The sequence below is a fragment of the Camelus bactrianus genome, chromosome 13, assembly GCF_048773025.1.
Source record: "Camelus bactrianus isolate YW-2024 breed Bactrian camel chromosome 13, ASM4877302v1, whole genome shotgun sequence".
NCBI classification, from domain to species: domain Eukaryota; kingdom Metazoa; phylum Chordata; class Mammalia; order Artiodactyla; family Camelidae; genus Camelus; species Camelus bactrianus.
In genome coordinates, this window is record NC_133551.1 from 51,016,661 (window position 1) to 51,042,134 (window position 25,474).

General features: G+C 40.1%; 2 non-coding genes and 1 pseudogene across 2 annotated transcripts; 2 read left to right on the forward strand and 1 right to left on the reverse strand.

The window, feature by feature from the left end:
• Positions 1-6,182: 6,182 nt before the first annotated feature.
• LOC105072863 (small ribosomal subunit protein bS16m pseudogene) lies at positions 6,183-24,041 on the forward strand (annotated as a pseudogene).
• Positions 7,135-7,259, reverse strand: LOC123618303 (small nucleolar RNA SNORA40). The gene has a single exon (XR_006726711.1). It is a non-coding gene; the product is annotated as a small nucleolar RNA SNORA40 (small nucleolar RNA).
• LOC123618297 (small Cajal body-specific RNA 21) lies at positions 22,095-22,244 on the forward strand. The gene has a single exon (XR_006726706.1).
• Positions 24,042-25,474: the final 1,433 nt, after the last annotated feature.

Here is a 25,474-nt window from a genome sequence, read left to right on the forward strand (position 1 = left end):
TACTCTGAAAAAAAATTACTGAATTCATCTTCTGTCCTAAGCACCATGCTACTTTGTACCAGGCACACTAGGAGTACAGCAGTGAACAAGTCAGACCCTGTGGAGCCTTCGTGGAGCAATCTCTTGTGGAAACAGGTGTTGCCATCTGCGAAGATCATCAGAAGATGAGCCGACTACTGGCTTCCAGTTTTTTCTTCCTCATTGATCCTGCCCAGTGCCCAGTGCTCAGTGCCTCATCCATGGTAGGTTCTCATCAAGCCCATATCCAGTGAGACCCTTGAATTCAGAACTCATTTCCTGGATTGAGATGGATGGGTGGAACTTTGCAGAGCAAACACGAGTGAACAGTAGTGGAGATGGGAATCTGTGCCTGGATGAGGTGAAGGGTTCCTGTAGGAGAGAAATAGGAGATAAAGCTGGGTGGTGGGGGGAGAGGTTAAGCAAGCTCTCCCAGGCAGGAGAGGTAAAACCCTGATGTGAAAGTGAGAGGGAGCTGGTCAGATTGCATTTTAGAAATACAACCCTACCTGTGTTGTAGAGCATGGGCTTGAGTGAGTTAAAAAAAGAGGCAAGAGACCTGTTAGAAAACAGATACAAAGATGTAGTGAGGTCTGAATCAAGGCTGCAGTATGGGGATTCAGCAAAGGGGACAATGCAGAAGCTACCATTCTTATAGAGGGGATAGTGAGGAGGAGGAAGACAAAAGGAAAGGACATGATTTGAATATGAACCTTCAAACCCGATCTAGTTCTCCAGGGGTACACTCCCTTTGAATATTACTCTTTCTTGGCAGGAATCACAATCCTAATTAAATAATTATTTGTGCAGTTATCTTTTATCTTTCTAAGTACCCTGAGATTAGAATCCTTGCCTCTCTGGCACAAAATGGATATTCAGTAGATATTTATGGAAAATTGGGACTAAATGGAAAGGGTGGGAGGGGTCAAAGTGGCTCTGAGACTTGGAGATGGGTGAATGGGGGGTGGGAGGAAGACTCACTCAGGGTTTTGTGGTTTTGAGCCTCAGACCTTAAAAGTCTAGCCTGGGAAGAGAAAGGGAGAAAGGAGGACAGTTAATCATTTTTCAAACAAGAACTGCCAACAGAAATTTTTTTTTAATTTATTTTATTTTTTAAACCTTTTTTTATTGAGTTATTGTCATTTTACAATGTTGTGTCAAATTCCAATGTAGAACACAATTTTTCAGTTATACATGAACATACATACATTCATTGTCACATTCTCTTTGGCTGTGAGCCACCACAAGATCCTGTATATATTTCCCTTGCTACACAGTACAATCTTGTTTATCTATTCTACAAAAAAAATTCTTTTAATTAAAAAATTTAAAAAGAATCGCCAAAAGAGAGTTTATTGATTATCACACATGCCCCTTCTTCATGTATTTTGCCACTTCCTTATTTTGCCTGGATGTCAGTACATTCTAAACCTGCAGAATTGCTTTGTCTGTGAGGGTGCCACCCAAGATTCTTCCGTATCTCTCAGAGATTCAGACACAGAAGTCTGGTGGTTCATCTGGAGTGTTTCCCAGCCTGGCTCAGAGGAGCGCCTGCATCTGTGCTGCCTGGCCCAGTGCCTGCCTGCATTTGTGCAAGTCCTCCAGCCCCCTGACAGAAGGGGCTGATGATAGACAACAATCTACAAGAGCCCATCTTTTTTCCTCTCCTAGGATAGAGACCCTGGCTCCAGCCTGAGTTAAGGTCTCAGGTCCAATAATTACCAGTTGGCAAAAGATATATTGGCAATATAATGTAGTCCTTAAGATCTGGCTTGGGTGTCACTCTGACCTGAACCCGAATCTCAACTCTGCCACTTACTGTGTGATCTTGGTTAAGTCAGTTAACCTCAGAGAAGGATGTTAAAATCTACCTGGAATGGTTGACATGATGATGAGGAGAGAAAATATACAAAACGCTTGGTTCGCAGTAAATATTCCATGAGCAGTAACACTTATTATTAGATGCAGAGAGTCTATTGTCTGTGTCCCTGATAAAGGCAGCCAGGAAACAAATTAAGGTCTGAAGTGTCAACACATTGGATGGTGCCACCAGAACCACTGCCATGCTGTTGCATCACCAGAAAGTATCTCCTTCTTTATATCACTAACTTCTTATTTTTCGTCTGTGTCCTTGGCTGCAAGTAAGACTAGATAAATCCAGAATATGAATGCTTTTGGCTGCAAATAACAGAAAACTTGACTATGGTAACTTTTTTTAAGTATATCCTGCTCACAAGAAGAATGGAGGTAGGCACTTTTACTGGCTCAGTAATTGCAGAGCTGCTATCTCTGCAGTTCAGTTTGACTTAGTCTTCTAGTTGCAAGTTTGCCATTGTAGCCCAAGCCATCACATCATGTTTAAGGACAGAGGAAAGAGGAAAAGGAAGCTGAAGCATCTGAAATTGGAAAGCTAAAATTTTCTAAGGAACTCCACAAAGCATACCCTGCTTTCTGTCTCATAGCCAGAACCAACAGCCAACAAATATTTCAGCTTCCTTGTCCCTTAGAGGGACACTTTCGAGGTGTGTGTTTCACAGTATTTTCAAGGTTCCCGAGAGGGGTTGAGTGAGCTCCAGGTGCCAACTGCAGGAACCCACTCATTAATGAACCCTTTATTGGCTTTTATCCCTCCCCCAACTCACTTGTCTCAGGGAACCCAAATTAAAAAGAATGGAGTTGGCTGAGTCAGGCACACTAGGAAGGTGACAATGAGCTCTGCAGCATTGATGGTATAAGGTGCACTCTCTCGTTGTTTGAGATATCACCCAAATACTATGAAGGGGACGCAGATGCTGAGTGTCCGATATGAATGATAGGTGTCCATGATAATAAACCCTGGATTGTCCAACATCAATATATACCCTACTTTCTACACTTACACTTCAAAAAATGAAACAAAACTCACTAAAACAATCCTCCCCTTTATAATCTAAATTGTCATCACTATACCCATTCCCCCACCCCAAAAAAGAAATCAATCCAAGTCTCATCAGTTACTTCATCCAGCTCCGAGTCCAGGATCTTGGAATAATATTCATCTTCCTCGAGTTCCATAATCGTCCTTCCTCAATATTCTTCAGCCTATAGACTGAACAATAAAGTCAACCACCACAACATGCCACACCTTACACATATTGGAGGGTGGGTGGGGGGAGAAGAAAATTAGATACTATTTTAGTATCTGAATATACTCAAAGCAAGCTGAGATATTTGTTGATTCCAGCTATGAGACAGAAAGCAAGGTAGGCTTTGTGGAGTTCCTTAGAAAATTAGATACTAAATTAGTAACTGTTGAGCTGACATGATAAAACTTTCTGTAACTGATCACAAGACCTTAATTGATAGTTTTGACTTCATATATCCACTACTCACTTCATATTTTCTTTGTCTTTGACCAACCCCTGGGTTCATCAGGGTCATAGTGATGGGAAAAGAGGACATGAAAGAAGTTTGCTGCTCTCTTAAAGGCTCTGATCCAGAAATGGCATATATCACTTCCACTTCCACTGCATTAGCTAGTACTTAGTCAGATAGCTTCTGGCTGGGGCTATAACTTGAGTTTTCTATAGGTGACCTAAACCTTTTTTCTTGAGGGGCTGAAGACCTTGGTGGTCCTGCCTGTATAATATTCCCATAATTTTCTGTACTAAGTAAGCATGGCAGAACTAGGAGATGCCCCAGGTATCCTCTGGGTTATATCATAGTCCTTCCTCCCTCTATTGCATAGTGACCATTCTATTTTGCCTTGATAAATGCTCCTTTACTCCAACCAACCATCATAATCAGAGATATGCCAGTGAACTTTAACAATAGGTTCTCTGAGGTAAAATACCTGATTTGTAGATTTGCCAACTTCTGTAGTGTGAATACTCCCCCCATGGCCAATTTTAAGCTACCAACATTATATCACTGAAGAAAAATGCACTATGGCATATGAAATAGTGGCCCTTCAAAGAGGTCCACATCCTAACCTCTGAAACCTGAGAATATACCACCTTATATGGCCAAAGGGGTTTTGTAAATTAAATTAAGGCTCTTGAGATGGGGAGAGTAGCCTGGATTATCCAGGTGAAGCCAATGCAATCACATGGTTCCTTGTAAGAGAAAGAAGGAATCAGGAGAGTCAGTAAGAAAAAGAGATGTGACAATGAAAGCAGAAGTCCTAGTGATTCAACCAAGGAATCAGGGTACCCTCTAGAAGCTGGAAAAGGGAAGAAGCAAGTTTTCACCTAGAGCCTCTAGAAGGAACACAACTGTGCTGACACCTTGATCTCAGGCCTGTAAGACCTATTTTGGATTTCTGATCTTCAGAAATGTAAGATAATAAATTTTTATTGTTTTAAGCCACTAAATTTGTGGTAATTTGTTACAGCAACAATAGGAATCATACATGTACACAATCAACTCCGATAAGCCTGTATCACCTACTCTGGCACACCACTGAATTAACGTTTGTTTGTTTGTTTGTTTGTTTAACCTACTAGCATGAAAAATTTGCCCCAGATTGGCCAATGGCAGTCTTAGTTTCCAATCCACCAGAACTAAATACATGTCCTTTGGTGGAGGCATTCCTCCTTTGGGTAATAAAATTTGTGAATAACCACTCAGAATCCCAGAGAATGAAGATAAACATTTAAAAGTAGTCAATAAGGTATAATAGATTGCCACTCCACATTTACCCTTTTCTCCTGGGATCCATCTATTTTGGCTAGGAATGAAACGCTACCACACATTGGTTACTGGTTCAGGACTAACAGTGCAGCCTGCATAGGATAGAACTTCAAATCTTTGTCCCTTACTTATAGCCATGTATTGGGCACCTTTTGTGCCCATGGGCACACCTACTCCAGCCATTGCTATGGCTACCAGTTGCGTGCAGGTGTGACCCGACAGTCCAAAGCTTCATCTGCTTTCTCCAAGTATCTCGCTTTCTGTCCCAGGGCTTCTCTCATGGAACACACCTCATGTGATGCCTATGAGAACCTGTGCAATCATTTTGACTCATGTCAGCCTGAACGTGTCAACTTGAGAGAGTGCAAAGGAGTTAACCAGCAGTTGGGAAACCCTTGACCAGTGAAGCACAGGAGCTGCTGAATAAATACTCACCTCTTCCTTCCCTTGATTGGACAGTTGAGAGTCACACTCTGCACTGCCTCAGAGTATCTCCAGGGAAATCGAGCCCCATATGCCCAAAGCAGTGACCTTCCGGATCACTCATCCTTGGGTTGGCTTTCCTACTTTGCCTGTTTTACTCTTCCTACTTAGTCTCTGACTCCTGTCCTTTGGGATCACTTCTGAAAATAAGCTACCTGTTTGCAAGACCCTGTCACAGGCTCTGCTTTGGGGCAGGTGGGGAATAAATCTAAAAGATTTGTTAGTAAAAGTGACCCTAGAAGGCAGATTCTCAGGATGGGAGTCTGGAACTGGAGCAGACCCCAGTGAGCACCCCATTCCTGGTGGTAGGAGCAAGTGCTGATACCCCTTGACATGCAGGAGCCTTATAATTATTAAAATCCTTACCAGTGGTATACTGTAATAAGATGTAAAAGAAAGGTGAGGAGAGGAGCGTATAGCTCAAGCAGTAGAGTGCATGCTTAGCATGCACAAGTTCCTGGGATCAATCCCCAGTTATGTCCTCTAAAAATAAATAAATAAAACCCAATTACCACCCCCTCCACCAAAAAAAAAAAAAAAGGAAAGTGAAGCATTGATTTAAGAGGCACAAGTAGCATTTGAATGGCCTGGGAATAGTGTTACAAGAATTATAGTGTCAGCAGGCTTTTGTTAATGACTTTTGAAATCCTGGAAAAATACAAGATAGGAGATCAGGTTAACTATCAACGCAAATGTATTTGTCAACCGTGGCTTGAGTGTTACACTGAACTATACTTGTTCACTTCTCCTTCATCAGTCACTTCTTTCTGTCCCTTTCCCTGACTTCTCTGCTGCGTGTGCCTGTTCCTAAAAATTCAGTCCTAGGTTCTTCATTCCTTGCTCTTTCCAATAGCGAATTATCCTCATCTAGCGTCTTTTGTTATTATCTTCATTCCAGCGTCTCTCTGATGTGTTTGCCATCCTTTTCTGTAGCTCTAGATTCTTGAACATTTTAAAACTTTAACTGTTGTTAAGAGACGTTGGTCAGTGTGTCAGTATATCTCCACAAGATGGCAGCCTTGCTAACTTTGGCTGCACTGAATACAGTGATCCACTCCCTCAAGTTGGAGCGGGTAGGAGGGACTTCTAATAAGACTTTATTAATCTTATTTAAACATTTGTTGACTGCCTTCTCAATACTGGTCTTTTTAATATGTTAGTATTGTTTTTGGTTTTGTTCTTTTTCTGTAAAGGAGTTTCTTTATTATATGTAACATAGGCAAAATTACTTGTCAATAAATTTTTAAGGAATTTCACATATTCTTAACATGTTCTGATCCTGGCCACTATCCATCACCTTAGTTCCTCCAATGTTTGAGTCACAATCTTCAAGATAGCCTTTTCAAAAATTTTTTTTGCTCAATCCACATTTTTCACAGTTCACAATTCTTTTAGTTGGGTTTCTTCGATCTCCAGTGGACTATGGACACATTTCAAAAATTCCCCGCCTGTAATCTTTGGACTCCAGTTTCCTCAAGCAATTTACTTTTGGACTATATTTAGGGTCAGAGGAGATGGAGCTGACTGGTTCAGAATTTTAGACACCCTCTAAACTCACCTTAAGTTCAAATCATATTCAGTCCGAAGCTGTCACACCCTAGGAACAGTACTGACTGTTTAGATATGCAAATACCTTTTTTAAAGTTCAGACACTGTGTTCTCAAGATAAAAGCCTAAAGGAAGAGGCCATCTTTGCTTCATGTCAGCATTAAAATTAGAGCACTAAGGGTAGAGTGTGTGCTTAACATGCACGAGGTCCTGGCTCCCATCCCCAGTACCTGTGTTAAAAAATAAATAAACCTAATTACCTCCCCCAAAAAATTATTTTAAAAAATTGGAGTACTAAATCAATATAGCTGATAATTTCTTCATATCTTACCCTTTTAAATGATCAGTTCTATAGTCCTGGAAGCAACCTTTATGTTTATCAATGTCCTCATCAGTTGAATCTGTTTTAGGTATCATGTCCCTTCTTATCTGTATCAAAACTCATACTGAATGAGTTGTGGTTTGCAAAAGAGGATTTACTTTCGCACTTGTCTGTTAAGTCTTTGTCCACAAATTAAACAAAAGGAAATACAAGTCCAGTATTGGTTTTTCTTTTGTTTTGTTTTTGTTTTTTGGATATTCCCCAGAATAGTCCCATTTGCAGATGAGAAAACTGAGTTGAAAATGGTTAGCTTGCTTGAAATCAGGACCTAGATTTGAAACTGGTTTTCTGACCCCAAACCCAATTCTCTTTCCATTAGATAAGTGAACATAAAGCTGTAACAGTATTATTATTTAGTATTAGGTATTTTGTTTTTGTTTTTAGTTACAAGTAACAGAAAACCAACTTGAGCCAGCATAACAACACAGCAAATCATTTGGGAGTGTCTCATGGGAACCTGAACAGAAATGACGTCCTGGCTTTAAAAGAAATAACAGAGCCAGGAACTGGAAAGCCTTCAAGACCTGGGGGAGGAAAGATGGGAAAATAGGGGAGGGGAAGAGATAGGGAAAGCTGGGGAGACCTAAAAAATTAAGCTCTGCCCCATCCCCCATTCAACTAGAATAGCCCCCACTGTAATGCATTTTACATGTTGGGGTCCTATGCCAGGTTCTATTTGAAAAATAAGGGTTCAAATATGTTAGACAATTATTTTAAACCATTGGTGTAATGTATGAAGCCATTCCCATATTGTTAGACATTTAGGGGCTCTTGGGTTTTTCTGATTTTTTCACTCTAATAAGTAAAATTGTGATGAAGATTCTTTCATATTGTACTAGACAGTGCATGGAGTCATGGAGTACTTCTGTTTCCCCCCACCCCCCAGCCCTTATAACTTTCCTTAAGGGAGGAAAGGGTGGGAGGTTATAGCCTCAGACAATTAATTCTAGCTAGTGCTCAAAGGCCAGTGCTACTTGGGCCTTCCTCTATTGTCAACCAGTCCAGAAATACTTAGTGACCATGAAACCACATGCTCATCTACAGTGATGGATAGAACAGGCACGGTCTGTCGTAATGGAGCTAACGGTCTAGTGTGGGGAAATCAGACATGAAACAGACACTCTACTAAATGATTACACAAGACACACAAGCAGAGTGCAGCCAAGCAGAAGTTCAGAAGGTTAAGAAAACACACAACAGAGAGATCTGACTTAATTTGGGAGGGGGTGGATGGTTAGGGCAGGCTGCCCTGAGGAAGTGTTATTTAATCTGAGACAAGGATGAGCCAGACAAAAGGAATGGAGAGGAGCTGTTCGAGCAGAGAAAAAGTGTGAAGGCCGTAAGGTGGAGGAATTTTGGCAGGTTCAAGGGACTGAGATCAGATCTGTGTGACTGGCCACAGAAAAGAAAGGAAAGGGATAAGAGATGGAAGTGAAAGAGGTAACACGGTCCAGATCATGCAAAGTCTTATGAGCTATAGTAAGGATTCTGAAATATATTACAAGGATATAGGAGATCATTGGAAACCTTTAAATTGCTGAAGTGCACCGTCCTATTTGTGCTTGAACAAGAGCATAGCGTACAAGGCCAAAGTGGATACAAGAAGACCAGCAGATAAAGACAGGGGGCTGATGAAGAAGTCCAGGCAAGGGATGATGATGGCTGGGAAGACAGTGACAGCAGTAGATGAAAAAAAATGGACAGATTTGAGAGTGAGTGATCTAAGAGGTGGAAATTACAGGAGATAGTGATTGATTGTTTATGGTAGTATGTGTAAGAGAGGGTGAGAAGCCAAGACTATTAGTTTTCTGATTTGAGCAGTTGGGTAGATGGTATTTCCTTACACAGAGTGGGAACACTGGAGAAAGAGTACATTTGGAGGGGAAAGGTAATGACTTCTGTTTTGTCATGTTCAGCCTGAGGTATCTCTGGGATTTCCTGTATATGCAAGTAGACATATAGAACTGCATGGAGCTCAGAAGTTTGGCCGGGAGGTGTCAGTTTAGGAATCGTGGAATTGGATTAGTCTACAGTGAGACAAGGAAAAGGTCCTCCAGAGCTACTGAGGATCTACATCAATAGTGAGTTAGAAGAGAAGCCAGAAAAGGAGATTCAGAAGGAGCAACCAGAGAGGTAGCAGAAACTCAGAAAAATACATGGTTCAAGAAAGCCACGGGAATAAAATGTTTCAAAAAAGGCAGTGGATCCCTCCACTAAATGCAATAGAATAAGCAAATAAAAAGAGGATGCAAAAGTGGTTCTGGAAATACAGTGGCCACTGGTGATATTATCAACAGCAATTTGGCAGAGTGGTAGGAGGCAGAGACTGGATAGGAGTGGGATGAGAAGTGGGAAGTGAGAAAACCAAGACAACAGTGTAGGTTACCCTTGAAAATTCTGCCCCTAAAAGAGACAGACAAAAGGAGTTGGAGGGGTTATAACTGAATTACTTTGCTCTATGCCTGAAACTAGCACAATATTGTAAATCAACCATACTTCAATAAAACAGGGAGGATTGGAGGGAGACATTCATTCACCCATTTCTCCCACCTAAAGATTATGGAGTCATAACTCAGCTCTTCTCTTCCTCTCATGTCCTACTTCCTGTGTATCAACAAAGCCTGTTGGCTGTAATTTCAAAATATGCTGAATCCCACCACCTATCACTTTTTCCACTGCTACCTACTCAAAACCACCACAGTCTCTTGCCTGGGCTATCTTAAGAGTATCTTAATTTATCTTCTGATTGGTCTCTCCCTCACACCCCTTCCCTATTTAGCAGCTCTGTAAACTAAAGGGACAGGTTATCTCTCCCCTACACACAGTGTACATGCCACAGTGGGAAAGGCATAGGGTAACCTCTATAGCCATTCCCCTTCAAAGAGACAGAAAGCGGGAAGTGCATAATGGAGCCAATTCTGAAATGCTTGTTGGTTTAGAGTCTAACCCAGTTGCCTTGGAGTCATTTTTATTCACTGAGGTTTATGGATCCAGTGTCTGGGCTCTTGGTTCCACCCTCTGAATCATCCTTCCCTTATACCAAAAGAAAATTGACTTTGCAACTGAGTAACCTTCTCACATATAAAAGGGATACAAAGACCTCTCTCTGTTTGTTTTGTGCTATGTCACTGTTAGTCTGAGCTGATGATGCTTCTGCCAGGGCAATTTCCTTAAAGGCTTTATGGGGTTCTTATGCATCAATTTACAACCCACTCCATTCAACAAAAACCATGCCTAACAACTGTCTGAGCAGAGTTCAGAGACCAGCTCTTCTCCACCTTGGGCTCCCCAAGAGACTGCTGTGAACAAACATTCTTAAGATATTTAGAGAGACTTCTTTGTATCTGACAGGTTCTATGAGGCACCTCCTTAGATCTTTTTTTTTAGATAATGTTTTAGATCTTTATTTTTAGATAATGTTTTCCTGACAGTATCTTGGATTTTATTTTTGCCAAGAGACATTTCTTAATTTTAGAATCATTTACCATCTGGAGAGGCTGACAATGAAAACCAGTTTTATATTTAAGCCCAGGAAGTCCTGGTCCTGGATATATTGAGGATTTATTGAGATGTAGTTCACATACTATGCAATTCACCCATTCAAACACACAATTGGATGGTTTTTGGTATATTCACAGAGTTGCAACCATCACCACAATCAATTTTAGAACATTTTTATCACCCTAAAAGGGAAACTGGTACCATTAGCAGTCACTCCCCATTTCTCCCCCGCCCCCAGTCCTTACTTGCCTGTTGTAGTAATCACTAATCTGCTTTCTGTTTCTATAGATTTGCCTATTCTGGGCATTTCATATAAATGGAATCATACAAGATGTGGTCTTCTATATAGTTAGGTTTATTTTTTAGTTTATCTCTCTCCTTTCGTGTTTTATCATGGGCAGCATGTAAAAGGCAGGTAGCACCATCCGTATTCTGCCTAGAAATCTCCTTGGTTGGCTCCTTGAGTTCAACAGGGACATTTCTTATTTTCTGTATTCCTTCGTGTGACAATGTTGCCAAACTTTCTAGGAAAGGACCCCTTGCCTCCTGCTTTCAATAACCTTTTCCTCCTTTTCCTTCGTTCCCCTCCGGACAGCCCCCTCCAGGCCCTTCAGGTTTCAGCTTACAGTCACTGAAGCTTTTTAAAAGCCTTTTCCCTCAAGCCCCTTCCAACCGGTAATCCCAAAGCCAATGCTACACGTTTTAGGCTTTTGTTATGGCAGCACCCAGACCAAACTGTTTCATTTTCTATTGCTGAACAATGAATCACTCCAAACTAAATCTGAGCCCTCTCGCAAGCAGATGCCAAAGATGGAATCAAAAGTTCAAGGGGGAAATGCCTGTGAAAGATCAAAATGAGAGGAAGTAGGAGTAGACAGGAAGAATCTTCAGACTCTGATGCAGGCCTGGTACCCGTGAAAGGAAGGGTGGGTAAGAAGAGCCTTAGGGTACAGTGAGACAACTCTGGGAACGCCTTGGCCAGGCCAGTTTCCTAATAGAGGAGTGCCACATTGTTACCGAGTCCAAACTTGTTCCGCTCATGGCACAACAGGCCAATAAATCAGGAGACGGGGTTTAGAGGTAAAATAGCGATTTTATTTAGAAATAGCGATTTTATTTAGAAAACTCGCAGACCAAGAAGATGGCAGACTAATGTCTTGGAAGATCATCTTACTCCAGTCAGAATTCGGGTTCCTTTTATACTAAAAAGGGGAGGGGGTGTGGTTGGTTGTTGCAAAATTCTTGGTTTGGTAGGAATTCTTTCTTCTTGTAGCTGTCCATGTGGGTCAGGTCATGGTGCCCCTGTAAAACCTCTAAGAAAACAAATGTTATTTTCTATTCTGCAACTTGTTATCTTTATATAAGTGCAAAAGTGTTAATATCCTTAAAAATCAGAGCCTTGAGAATAGGCTCTCTTCTGTATTTCAGGCTAAAGGCAATGTTCTTTTACAAAAAGTGCTGAGCTAGCAAGACTTAGCCTAGGAAACAGGGCACAGGGTTAAAGCCAAAGAAACAGATCTAATGTGGCGTCAGATTTGTTCTTTTCTGTTACAACATGAGGCAGAAATGGGTCTGTTCTGGTATGCCCACTGGGCTCAGTCATAACTGGGGCTAATCCAGAGAGAATGTGCTTTGGCAAGAATGCCATAGCAAATCCCAGCAGTAGGGCCATTGGCAGCTGCCAGCTACCTACTCCTCACAGCACTCACACAGTTCTCTTTTTGAACATAAATCCAAGAGGTCATGCACACAGTCCACCCTGTTCTGACATAGCCCATTCCTTGTGTGGCTAAGAGAGCCACCCTTCCATACATCTTTGGAGAGCAGCTCCTCCTCCCGGTTCTCACAGGCCCCTCTTCCTGAGGGGAAACTTAGAAGAGGGAGGTTAATGGGATGAACTATAGCCCTTATTGCTGCAGATGGTTGAGTTGTCTTTTTTTTTTTTAATTAATTTATAGACTCTCATTGTATGTTGCAAGCATTAATCTCTTCAGTTTTATGGATTGCAAACATTTTTCCAGCCTATTTTTTGGCTTTGTTATCTTTTCCCATTAAAAAAAAAAGATTTTTATGAGATCAAATAAACCTAACTTTTCCTTGATCTTCTGCATTTTTCTCTTGTTTAAGAGATTTTTTTTTTCAAATGAAGCACATGTTTTTGCCTTTTATTGTTTGTTTTATGAGGCGTGGGTAATTAGGTTTCTTCACTGATTTCTGCTTGTAAAAGGTCTTGCTAAATCTTAAATTATATGTTTAGATGCCAAAATATCATTAAAAAGTTTTTTTCTTAGCTTTAAGCTTTAATGCATCCAGAATTGATTTCTGAATGTAGTGAGTTTGGGAGTCCAACCTTATTTTCTTTCCAATGGGTGGCTAATTGTACCAGTGCCATTTATTAAATAAACCATTAACTTCCTCCCTGAATTAAAATACCATTTTGTCATTCCTAAAATTCCCATCTACACTGGGATGTATGTCTAAACTCAGTCTATTTCTATGCTAATGTATACTTTTTTATAACCAATGTTTTATTATTTTTGTTTGTTGATCAGAACACAGATACTATGAACAGTTTGTACATAATTCTTAATCTAAGTATTGAAAATCTCTGTAAGTTACATGGTTGTAATAATTTTCTGAGCGATTTTGCAACGATTTTCCAGCTTAAAATTTGAAGTCAATCTTTTCACAGTAAGAGGATATCAAATACGAGTATCTTAAAATATTGACAAACTGATAGGTGTAAAACTCCATGAATTCATAGTTCAATATCAAGCATACTGCCTATAAAATTTAGAAATGTTTTATATCACATTAACTAAGAAAGGAAAACTGGATTACCCCCTGCAAAATGTCACAAATGGCATACAGTTATGATAGGGGGATCCAAAACTAAGACACAGGTTTTTTTAAAGGGTATGATTTAATTGATTTTATTTAGAAAACGTTACCAATATTAGAAAGTATATATTTTCATTGATCATTTCCATGGAACTTCTGTAAATATTTATTATACTGTAAATCATACCTTAGCTTTGTTGAAAAACAAATGTCAAATACCAAAGAATCAGTATTACACTTACCACATTGTGTGTCTACATTATAATTAGAGGACAATAACAGCAACAATTTAAAATGACCTGTTTATGTCTGGAAATTTTTAAATGTACTGCTAAACTGGTCAAAGAAGACATCAGATAGGAAATCAGAAAATGCTTAGAACTAAATGACTTTAAAAATGCTTTACATCGAAACTTGTAGGATGTACCTCATGCAAAGTCTTAAGTGCTTATATTAGAAAAAAGATAAGCTAAAATTTAAAGAGCTAAATGTTAAAGTCAAGAAGTGATACAAAGAACAACTGAACTAATCCAAAGAAACTAAAAGTAATGAGTTAAAAAAAATGAGAGGAGAAACTAAACAAGCAAAAAACAAATACGTGTGATTTTCTAAAGATTGACATAGCCAAAAGTAGATTCTTTGAGAAGAATAATGAAATAGATAAATCTCTGTTGAAATGATGAAGAAAAGGCACAAACAATTTTTGGAGTTAAAAAAAAATGCTACAGCAGAGACTGATGGTGTAACATATTTAAAGCTTACCTACCACAGCCTACCCTCTGAACAACACAATTCATATCTGAATGTGCAAAATATACTCATCCTCCTCTCAGGATTCTGAAAATCTCATCACATAATGGCATCAACTCAAAGTTCAGGATCTCATCATCTAAATGAGGTCTAGGTGTAGCTGAGGCTCCTTGGGGGTGGCTCTTCTTGATCTGAAGATCTGTGAAAAAAAAATAATCAAGCTGTCTGCAACACAAACACAATATACAACAATGTTATGGAGACGAAGTAACTGCAATAAGCACTTCTGTTCAAAAGGGAGAAACAGGAGACACATAACAGGCAGTGTCCCATAGCAATTCTGAAATCCCAGCCAGGTACATGTTTCCATTTCTTTGACTGGGACCCAGTCCTGCTCTCTGTGGCTCTGAGCTCTGCCTTCTCAACCCTTGATTCTTCACTTTGGATCATCCTTCCTTTTCCATAAAAAATGGCTCATATTTGCTGCTGTGTAGCTTTCACAGCCTGCTTCTTGCCTATAAAAAGTTGGGTATTCCAAGGGCTGTTTTTGTTTTGAGCTGTCCTTTTTACTAGAAGCTAGTGGTTCTTCTACAAGTGCAGTCTTCCTGAACATTTGAGTTCTGTGGGAATTTTATTTAGGTTCTCAGAAGCCACACCCACAATGTCTTCAAGATAGGTCCTTCTCTACCTTGGTCTGAGATTCAGTATGCTATAAAAAACACCCCTAAGATTCTTAAAAGCTCTCTTGTCTGTTAAAAAAAAAAAGTCTGAGAGACATTCTAGCATTCTTAGAAGCCACTTCATTTACTTGAGAGGACCTAGAAAACATGCACTTAAAACTCCTCAAGTCTCAACAAATGCAATATTGACTTCATTTATCTGAAGAGTATTCTTCCTTTGAGAAACATTTGTTGGCTAGAAAAACTGTCCTGAGCCTTTCAGATATCCTCTAAATTCTTCTAGAATGCAGAATAGTTCCCTTTTAGCTTATCTCTGTCTTTCTGTACCTTATCATTGACAGCTGAAAGAAACCATTTGGTACTTTGAACCATCAGCCTAGAAATCTCCTTATCCAAATCATCCATGTATTAACTATACTTTCCATTTTATGTTTTACCATAGGTGACAATCTTCTGAACTTTTTGCTGCTACATAACAGGAGTTGCCTTTTCTCCAGCCTCCAATAACAATTTCCTTTCTCTCCTTCAAATCTTCACTAACAGCCTTCCTAAGGCCCTTCCAGCTGCCAAACACTCCCTAGTCCCAAGCCGTTGCCATATGTTTTAGGTTTTTGTCACAGCAAGATAACACTTTGGTATCAATTTCTGTTCCAGCTATCTATTACTGCATAACAAACCACACTAAAACTTAGTAAATTAAAACAATAATTTATTATCTCTTATGTCCAGTGGGTTGCCTGGGCCCAGCAGGGCAGTCCTCACTTGGGCAGTTTCTCATGTGATTACTGTCAGATGGTGGCTGGGGCTGGAGACATCTGAAGGCTTACCTGGGCAGGATATCCAAGATGGCTCATTCACATAACTGGAAATGGATGCTGGCTCTCTACTGGGAGCTAAGTTGGGGCTGTCAATCAGAGTGCCTACAGGTGACCTGTCCATGTGGCTTGGGATTCTCACACCATAGTGTCTGGGTTCTGAGGGGGAGTGTCTGAAGAGAAAACATTCCAAAAGATCCAGATGGAAGCTGCAATATTTCTTACGATCTAATCTTAGAGTCCCAGAGTGATACTTTCTCTGCATTGTATTCATTAAGCAAGGCAGCATTCTGTTCTATTGATTGAGTCATTAAGTCCAGTCCAGGTTCAGGGGGAGGGATAACTCTACATCAGTGAGGGAAGGAATTGTTCATCTCTGGAAACTATCTACAAAATCAACTTAAAGATTATTTTGTCCATTAAAAATTAAGTTTATAATTATAACTATATTAAATGTATTAATTTTGATAGACTGGACATGTCAAGTTTTTCCCTTCCAAGAATAAGATATGTTTTTCTATTTGTTTAGATTTTGTTTCATAATTCAGTTGTATTTAATTGGTGAGAGAAACTTCCTTTTTAAAACAAGAATGAAAAAGAAACAAAGCATTGCATATACTTGAAACATTCACTTGAGTGCCTATATGAGGCTGCATTGTACAGGTTTATGATTATCATGTTTAAGAAATTTTTAAAATTATAGAATAGACCTATTAGTATCCTTGTGGGAATAAATGTCTGCATTAATGTTAATTATGGATGATGGCTAAAGCAGCTTAAAGTCAGAAGCAGCCAGTGATTTTTGGATTTTCATTCATTCATAAGTTGAACTGGGAATAGGCCACTCTCCTCTACTGGTCCTGACTTCCTTTTTCCAGCTCATAGAATTAAACCAAAGCCAAATTATTGGTCTTAGATGGGTACTCTTTGAGGGCAAAGTAGGGCATTGTAGTCTCTACCATGATCAGTATTGTTTAATGAGCAACTACTATATATATGCTAGGTAATGGCTAGGTACTTTGCACCTGTTATCTTACTGAAGATTAAATTAGAGCAATAGGCCAAATAGAACAAAAAGAGACCTCAGAGATAGACCCATATTTAGATATGGGAATTTAACATATGATACAAGTATAGCACAAATCAATGAGAATATGACTATATCAGTCAGGGTCCAACCAAGAGGTAGAAATCATACAGTAATCTGAACAGAAAAAGTTTAATATGAAGAACTATTAACTATAGCAGAGGATGAAATTATAGGAGATTGGGTAGTAAGAAATAAAGAGAGCACTAAAGAATACAAGAATCTCAGATTTAAGGAATAGCTACTACTTCTAAGGCAATACCCAAAGAAGAGTATCCCTCAGCCTGAGACCCAGAATGGGTTGAAGAGGGAATTTCCTCTTCACTGGATGGTGGGAAAGCTGCACCAGTGAAATCTGCTGGAAATCTACCCAAGAGGTTGTCAGGGGAAACTGCTGGATACTGGACACTGCAGGCCACTGCACACTGTAGGCACTAGATGCTGGAGAAGCCACGTGCTGCAAGCCCAGTGCTACAGAAACTGCATACTGCAAGAGCCTGATAAGAGAAGGAATCAGGAAGAGGAAAAATCTCTTTTTCCTCAGGTGTTCTTCCAGTATCCTCTACTGACAAGCTTACTATTATCCCAGATGGTAAGGGAGAAATATTTAAAGGGATCATCTTATTTTTTGCAGAGCAGGCAATGAAGGGTAGATTTGGAACTATGAGCAATATGTTGAAAACTGACACAAAGGCTAATTGGAATGTCTGGTAGTTAATGTTTGATAAGTTGGCTCACTACATGGAGAAAAATATTGAATCCCTATCTAATACTATATATAAATGTAAGCTCCGAATGGGGTAAAGACCTAAACATAAAAGGTAAAATTATGAATTTAATAGGAAAAGAAGTTGTAAGTTATTTTTGTAACCTAGAGGCAGAACAGAAATTGTTTTTAAACTTCAAAAAAATGTAACTTGAGGTTGACAAAAAAAAATCTATGGATTTGATTGCATTAAAATCAAGATTTAGGGCTCAGTGAAGAGCTGTATGGACAAAGTTAACAGACAGATGACAACATGGGAAAAGATATTTCCCAAGTCTAATGCTAATAAGAGATTACTAACTAGAGCAGGATTTTGCAAACTCTTTCTGTAAAGGACCAAACAATGAAAACTTAAGCTGGCTGATAATCTTTGACACAACTACTCAACACTACTGTTGTAACAGGAAAGCAGCCAGAGACAGTAAGTGAATGGGTGACTGTGTTCTAATAAAACTTTATTTACAAAAACCGGAAGTGTGCCAGATTTGATCTGTGGGCAGTAGTTTGTTGATCCTTGATCTAGAAAAGACAAGGAACTCCTGCATATTAACAAAAAAATGCAGCAACTCCAATTTCAAAAATAGAAAGGGATATGAGTAAGCAATACACAGAAGAAGAAACTCAGAAGGGTAGCAAGCATATGAAGAGATGTTTAAATTATAATCAGAAAAATATAAATTAACAGTGAGATATTGCTTTACATCCAATCAGATAGCAAAAATTAGAGAGATGATGGGGAAATAGGCACTCTTCGTGATGGGAATAAAGACTGGTGTAACCATTCTGGAATGCAATATGGTGACACATAGTCCAATAGTGCATATACATACCTAATGACCCAGAAAATCTGCCCCTGAGTCTATATCTCAATGAAATTCCCACAAAAAGCCCCTAAAGGGTCACAAGCTAGAAGGTCAATTCTGGCATTATTTGTGGTGTGGAGGAGTGGAGGTGATCTGAGTTTCTGTTATTTGGAGAATAAATATATAAAATGTAGTGAATGTAAACCATGGAGTACTACATATAGCAGTTGAGAGCAATGGATTAGATATACGCTTAGTAACATAATGAATCTTGAACTTAAAAATAGAGCTGATTTTAAAAGTCAGAATGAGTTATAAACACAGACCACTTATGCAAATTTAAAATATGTGGTTACAGAGCAATATACATTTTTCAAGAACACACACACAAAGATGTGTATTAAATACATTACGGTGGTTGTCTATGGAGTAGGAAAGGAAGTAGGTTATGGAATGAAAGAGAATATAAATATATGTGAGGAGCATTGCATGGACCAATGATGATAGTGTGACTTGAAATGAGGAAAATGATTAACTGCACCTAAGTTTGAAATTAAAATAACAGATAATATAAAAAGCCAAAGAATGTCAATTTTTATTGAAGGAGTACAGAAGGCAACTCTACAAGAAGATGAATCTCAACAGAGCTATGAACCCCCCATTCAATTCTTTTCACTTGGGATTAGCCATCCACTTTCTAAATTCTAATTGTATATGGATAGCAAATAAGTGTAGATTGTATCTGAGTCAGCCTACCGTGAATAGTATCCAATATATATAGTATGATTCCATTACCATTAAAAAGTACTGTTATATATTAATACATGCATATAAAGAAAGCCGGAGGACTTTGCTGTAAACTGTTAACAGAGTTCTCCATGGGGTGGGTGTGACAGAGACTGATCAACAATTCAACAAATCTCTTTCCTCTTCCTCCTGGGCACTCATTAGCTTACATTTCTTAAACTCCCTTGCAGAGAAGCATGGTCGTGTGCCTGGAATCTGGCCAAGGGAATTGTGGACAATTCTCCATGATTTCTTCTTCTATGGCAACTTTGGAGGCTCTGTGTTCACGATGGAGACACAAGATGAAAGGAGACTTGGTCCCGGAATCATTGCTTAGAGGAGTACAATTTATTGATCAGTGATAAAATCCTACTTTGGAATTCTGAAGTAAAAAAAAACTTTTATGAGGCATTTGGGATGTCAGGATTTGTTAAACTGCTAGCATACGTTAGCTGATAACGTAGGATTTAGGAGACTAACCTTCTACATTATGCATTTAGATATTGCTTATATTTTGTAGAATTTTATATTGCATTTATAACTAGCCTTGTATACAATATAGATTCTTAAAATTAGTGTTTCTTAATTTATCATCAACTCTTTCCCCTTATTCTCTGAGTAATTCCTTCTTGCTTAAAATTTGGGTAGAAAACGCAAAGTTGGATGGTGTTACCACATGACTGATTGTCCAATATCTGTAAGGATAGAAGTCAACTTGTTATCCATTCTGATTTTCTTTATTGAGATATAATTCACATACCATAAAATTCACACTTCTAAGTGTACGATTCAGTCATTTTTAATCTATTTATGAGGGTTTGCAACCATCACCACTATCTAATTCTGAAACATTTTCATCACCCCCCAAAAAGAAGCCCCATACAGCTGTGTCCCCCACCCAGCATCCGACAACCACTAAACTACTTTCTGTCTCCGTGAATTTCCCTGTTCTGAACATTTCATATAAATGGAATCATACAACATGTGGCCTTTTGTGTCTGGCTTCTTTCAATAAGCAGGCTGTTTTTGAGGTTTATCCATGTTGTGGCATATGTCAGTACCTCATTCTTTTTATGGCTGAATAGTATTTCATTTATAGATATAGCACATTTTGTTTATTCATTCATCAGTTGATGGACATCTGGGTTGTTTCCACTTTTTTTGGCTACTAGGAATAATGCTGCTATGAACACTTGTGTACAAGTTTTTGTGTGAACATATGTTTTCAATTTTCTTGGGTATACCTAGGGTAAAATTGCTGGGTCACATGGTAACTCTGTGTTTAACTTTGGGGAAAACTGCTGAACTATTTTCTGCCATAGCTGCACCATTTTACATTCCCACTAGCAATGTACCAGTGTTCCCATTTCTCAACATTTTCTCTAAAACTTGTTATTGTCTTTTTTTTTTAATTATTATAGCCATCTTAGTGGGTTTGAAGTGGTATTTCATTGTTGTTTTGATTTGCATTTTCCTGATAATTAATATCATTCCTATTCTAATACTCTTGTGTATGTATGTGTTTATGTGGTGGTGGTATGGTGTAATAATTACTTTGCTTTAGTGACAAGATATTTATAGATTGTATATTGAAGAAAACATAAAACACAGAAAGCATTGATCCTATTCTCTCCCATGTTTTTCATTCACTTGTCCTCCTCTGTAACAACAATTAAAAAAAGGACACCCTATCCACTCATTTTATCTTCTTTATGTAGCAATGTGACTTGACTGGACATAGTTTTGAAGTCAATGTTTCTGATAAGTGAAATTCATTAATACACTTCTATCCACCTTTAAGTGTCTATGTGAATCTGTCTTGGTTAGCTTGTGCTTCTATAACGGACTGGGTGACTTAAAAAACAGAAATTAATTTTCCCAAGCTCTAGAGGCTAGAAAGTCTAAGATCAAGGTGCCAGCCAATGCAGTTTCTGGTGAGGACTCTTTCTGGTTTGCAGACAGTCACCTTCTTGCTATGTCCTCACATGGCCTTTCCTCAGTGTCTGTGTGTGGAGAGAGAGAGTCAGAGTTCTCTGGTGCCTCTTCTTATAAGGACAGTAATCCTATTGGATCAGAGACCCACCCTCATGATCTCATTTAACTTTAAATTTTCTTTAGAGGCTCCATCTCCAATTACAGCCATGCTGAGCTTAGGGCTTCAACATATGAATTTGGGAGGGGACACAAACATTCAGTGTATCGATTGATTTCCTAGGAACCTTCTGAGAAACAAAGTCTTGATCTCTGTCGACTGATCCAGATACATACAAATCTGTGACACATCTGATGAACTGGTTTAGACATGACTGATTGCAGGGAAGTTCAACTGTGCACTTGAGGGAAAATTCAAGAGAAGGAGGTTGTATGAGACTGACACAAGAAGCCAAATCCAGCAACAGGGACTCTGAGAGGGGAGTAACAGGTTGCTGCACTACACAACACCAAGGACACCATTCACAACATAATCTATGTGAATGGCACTCCCTGGAGGTTTTTGCGGTGCAAGACCTTTGAGGCCATACCCTAGCTAGTGGTTCTGAATACAAGGTATCAGCAAGTACAGGTACCCTTCCTGAAAACTTTTCCAATCCAGACTCTATGAAGGTAGGCTTAGGGAGGAAAGTGCTGCATGCATGTGTTGAAAAAGCTGGATCACTAAGTATCATCTTATTTGTGGGTCCTCTTTGCTACAAAACTAACTGAATTTAGTGTTCTTTTTGCTATAGGATCCTTCTAACTGAGCTCAATGCTAAGGAATCAACTACTAAATAAAGTTCTTTGGCTACAAGTAACAGAAACCAACTCTGGCTAATTTAAGAGGGAACTTCAAAGAATTTATGGAAAGAAAATGTGAAAATTCACAAAAATCAAAAGACAATCTAGACAGTTAAGTAACGATAACTAGGAATCAGAGCAGTTCTGGATATGTGGGTAACAAGAACAAATAAAAAGTCCCTTCAGCCAGGCTTGGTTTTCTGGGGGGTGGGCTCAGCCTGGCCCACCTCCCTTCAGACGAGTTTCCAACAGAGATGCCCAGCCTCGTCTCTCACGAGAGAGGCAGAGGTGGTTAAGGCAGGAGCTTCACTCACCTGGGTTGTCCTTGCCTCACATTCATTTGGCCACAGTAACCTGGCAGGGAAGCTTGTGGAAAGGATGAAGAGCTGACTGATGGGGGGGGGGGGGGGGGAAGGCCCTTCAGACAGAGGAGGGTATATAGCTCAAGTGGTAGAGCACATACTTAGCATGCATGAGGTCCTGGGTTCAGTCCCCAGTTGCTCCTTTAAAAATAAGTAAAGCTAATTATGTCCCTCCTCCATTAAAAAAAAAAAAAAGATAAAATAAGTGATCAATAAAGATGCTGCCCCAAAATGAATGAACTTCAAGATCTGTCCTCCCACTAAAACATTCTTCCAGAGAAAGCACTTCCAAGAGGCCTAGTCGGGATTGGATGGCATTCTCTGACTAGGGGAGGGCAGAGAACGGTGACTGACAGCTCCACCTAGCCAGTGTGTGGTGCGGGAGGAGGCCTTCTCCAAAAGAAGGAGATAGAGTGCTGAGAGAGGAAAACAACAGATGTCCTCTGCATTCCAACCATAGGTTGCCAAGCAACGTCCTCTCACTTTTTTTCATACCACATACAATTTTTTTAAATGCCTCTGTCGAACATAATTATTTCACGTGCAAACAAAAAATTCAATGGCTTCCGAAAGGAGACAACCCACGTCCGGTTATGGCCTCCATATCTCCTCTGGTTCCATCATGATCCCTCTCCATATTTTGCAACTTGTGGACAACATGAGAAATTTAATCATCACCAGATCACACCATACACAATTCTAGGGGAAGCGAAAAGGAAAGAGAAGGATAGTTACTTTTAAAACATCTCTGACTTTCTGCCTATTACTCTATGTAAGCTTGAGAAGGAAAAACCGAGTCTTCCTCCTGGGTCTCTCCTTTACTCTCACACCACTACCACACTCACAGCACTTCTGACACCAGATGTGAGGGGCTTATCCCACAATAAGCAATCTTCTGTGATGCTAGCTGTGAGTCCTGCAATCTAACTCAATTCTGACAGCATCCACCTGGAGGTAGCTTCAGATCCCACAACTTAAGGGCTCAGTCCCACAAGACTGCCCCCCTCCCCAACACACACACACACACACACCCCACACACACACCCCACACACACACTTCAGCCACTGACTGCAAGTCCAGGTTGTCACCTGTGCTTCTGACCAAATGGCTATCAATTGGAGGTTCCCACGATCTCCTCCTCCGGTTTGATTAATTTGCTAGAGTGGCTCACAGGACTCAAGAATACTGTTTGGCATTGGCTTCCAGCACCGAGGAGCCCGGGCTGGGGTCATAGAGGGGCGATCCCAGCGGCTCTGCTATGTAGACTTTCCTGTGGTTTGTTGGCGCCACCCTAGGTGGTCAAGCAGACCCAGGAAGCTCTAAGGCGTGGCAACTAGTGCACAGGCGCCCACGCCTGCCGGCTGCAGCACAGTCCGGCTCACTACTCTCCTCTGCCAGGCCGCCTATGGAGGCCACTTAACCATCTGCTTGCCCTGGGTGGCTGTACCAACTGGCCTTTCTACCGCATCGTGGCTGCTCACAAGTGTCCTGGGGATGGCCATGTCATGGAGCAGCTGGGCTCTTAAGATCCACTGCCCAACAGTCATGGAGAGAAGCTCGTTGCTCTCAACCTGGATTGGATCCAGCATTGGATTGGCTGTAGGGTCCACCTCTCTAAGCCTGTGGAAAAGCTTCTAGGTCTTTCTGGTTTTTTCCCTCTGCATCCCATGGTGATCACAAATGCTGAGAGGCTGCTACGGAAACAGTCATGTGAAGTCCTCTTAGCCGCCCAGAAAACAGACGCAGAGGCTACAGAGACAAATGCACGCTGACTTCAATGAGCATAGCAGTGAGAACAAGGTTAAAGCCCTCTTAAAGCGTGTGGCGCAGAGCTCTTAGTTTTATTATATTTAGAGGTCAATAAATGTAATTTTCTGTCAAAGAAAAGAAAAGAAAACTATTTGCTTACTGTTCACCAGTTTATTATAATAGGACACAGATGAACATCCAGGTAGAAGAGATGCATAGAGCAAGGCACGAGGGAAGGGGCACAGAGCTTCCATGCCATTCCCCCGACCTCCACATGTGCACTGACCTGGAAGCAATCTGAACCTCATATAATTGGGACTTTTATGGAAGCTTCATCACATAGATGATCAATTATTAACTCCATTTCCAGCCCCTCTTTTCTCTCTAGAGAATGGAGGATAGGGCTGAAAATTCCAAGTTCCTAATCATCGCTTGGTCTTTCTGGTGACCAGCCCCTATCCAGGAGCCCACTTCATCAGAAGAAAAGGCACTGCTATCACCCAGGAAATTCCATGGAACTCTGTGTCAGGACCTGGGGTCAAAGACCAAGTATTAGAACAAGAGATGCTCCTAGTGCTCTTATTAATTAGGAATTAATTAATTCCTTGTAATTAGGAAATTACAAGGGTTTAAGAAGCTCTGTGCTAGGAACCAGGAGCAGAGAACAATATTTTTTCTATTATCTCATGATGGTATACCTCAAAAAATAGAAAGAATATCCAGTAAGGAAGGAAATAGAAGTAAAGGCAATAGTCCTAACTTAACAGAATAGGTTATGTGATTTATGACTTCTCTCTTTTCCCACTAATCCATGTTCTCTTGTCATTGGCCAGCAACTCAGTTGGTCTAGTGCTTTGCCCGGTGGTATCCAGCCTTCAAGATGGCAGATGGCACCCAGTGATTCTCACCTCTGGAGTTCATGCCCTCCTGCAGTCCCCTCCCACACTGAATAGATGCTAGAATATTCTAGGATATTGGGATTAAGCCCTCCCCCAGGATAGCTACATCATCTGCTCTCATGCTTACCATTTTGGTTTTCCGCTCTTGGTTTGCTTTGGACCTTGGAGAGGTCTCTTTCTTCTTACCGATTCAGTTATGCACTTCCTTAGATTTTAGCCAGCATTTCTAAGTGTTTATCAGAAGAACATTTTCAGGTGCCCAAGTAGGGTCCCAGATTGCTGAAGTTGGAAGTGTGTTTACTTTTCTATCTTTCCAAGTAGACTGCAAGTTCCCTGGAGACAAGGAAGATATTTTGTTCATAATTATGTTCCCACAATTTCGCACTGTGCTTGGTACATAATAGACATTCATTACGTGTTTGTTAAATAAGCAAATGTAACCAGGGAAGGAATAGAGGCCATAGCTGGACCTGGCTTATCTCCTTTTGGAAGGAGTTGAGTGTGCTTTTTGTTTGCATGTGAGATTATTAGTAATCAATGAATCAACTAATTAATGA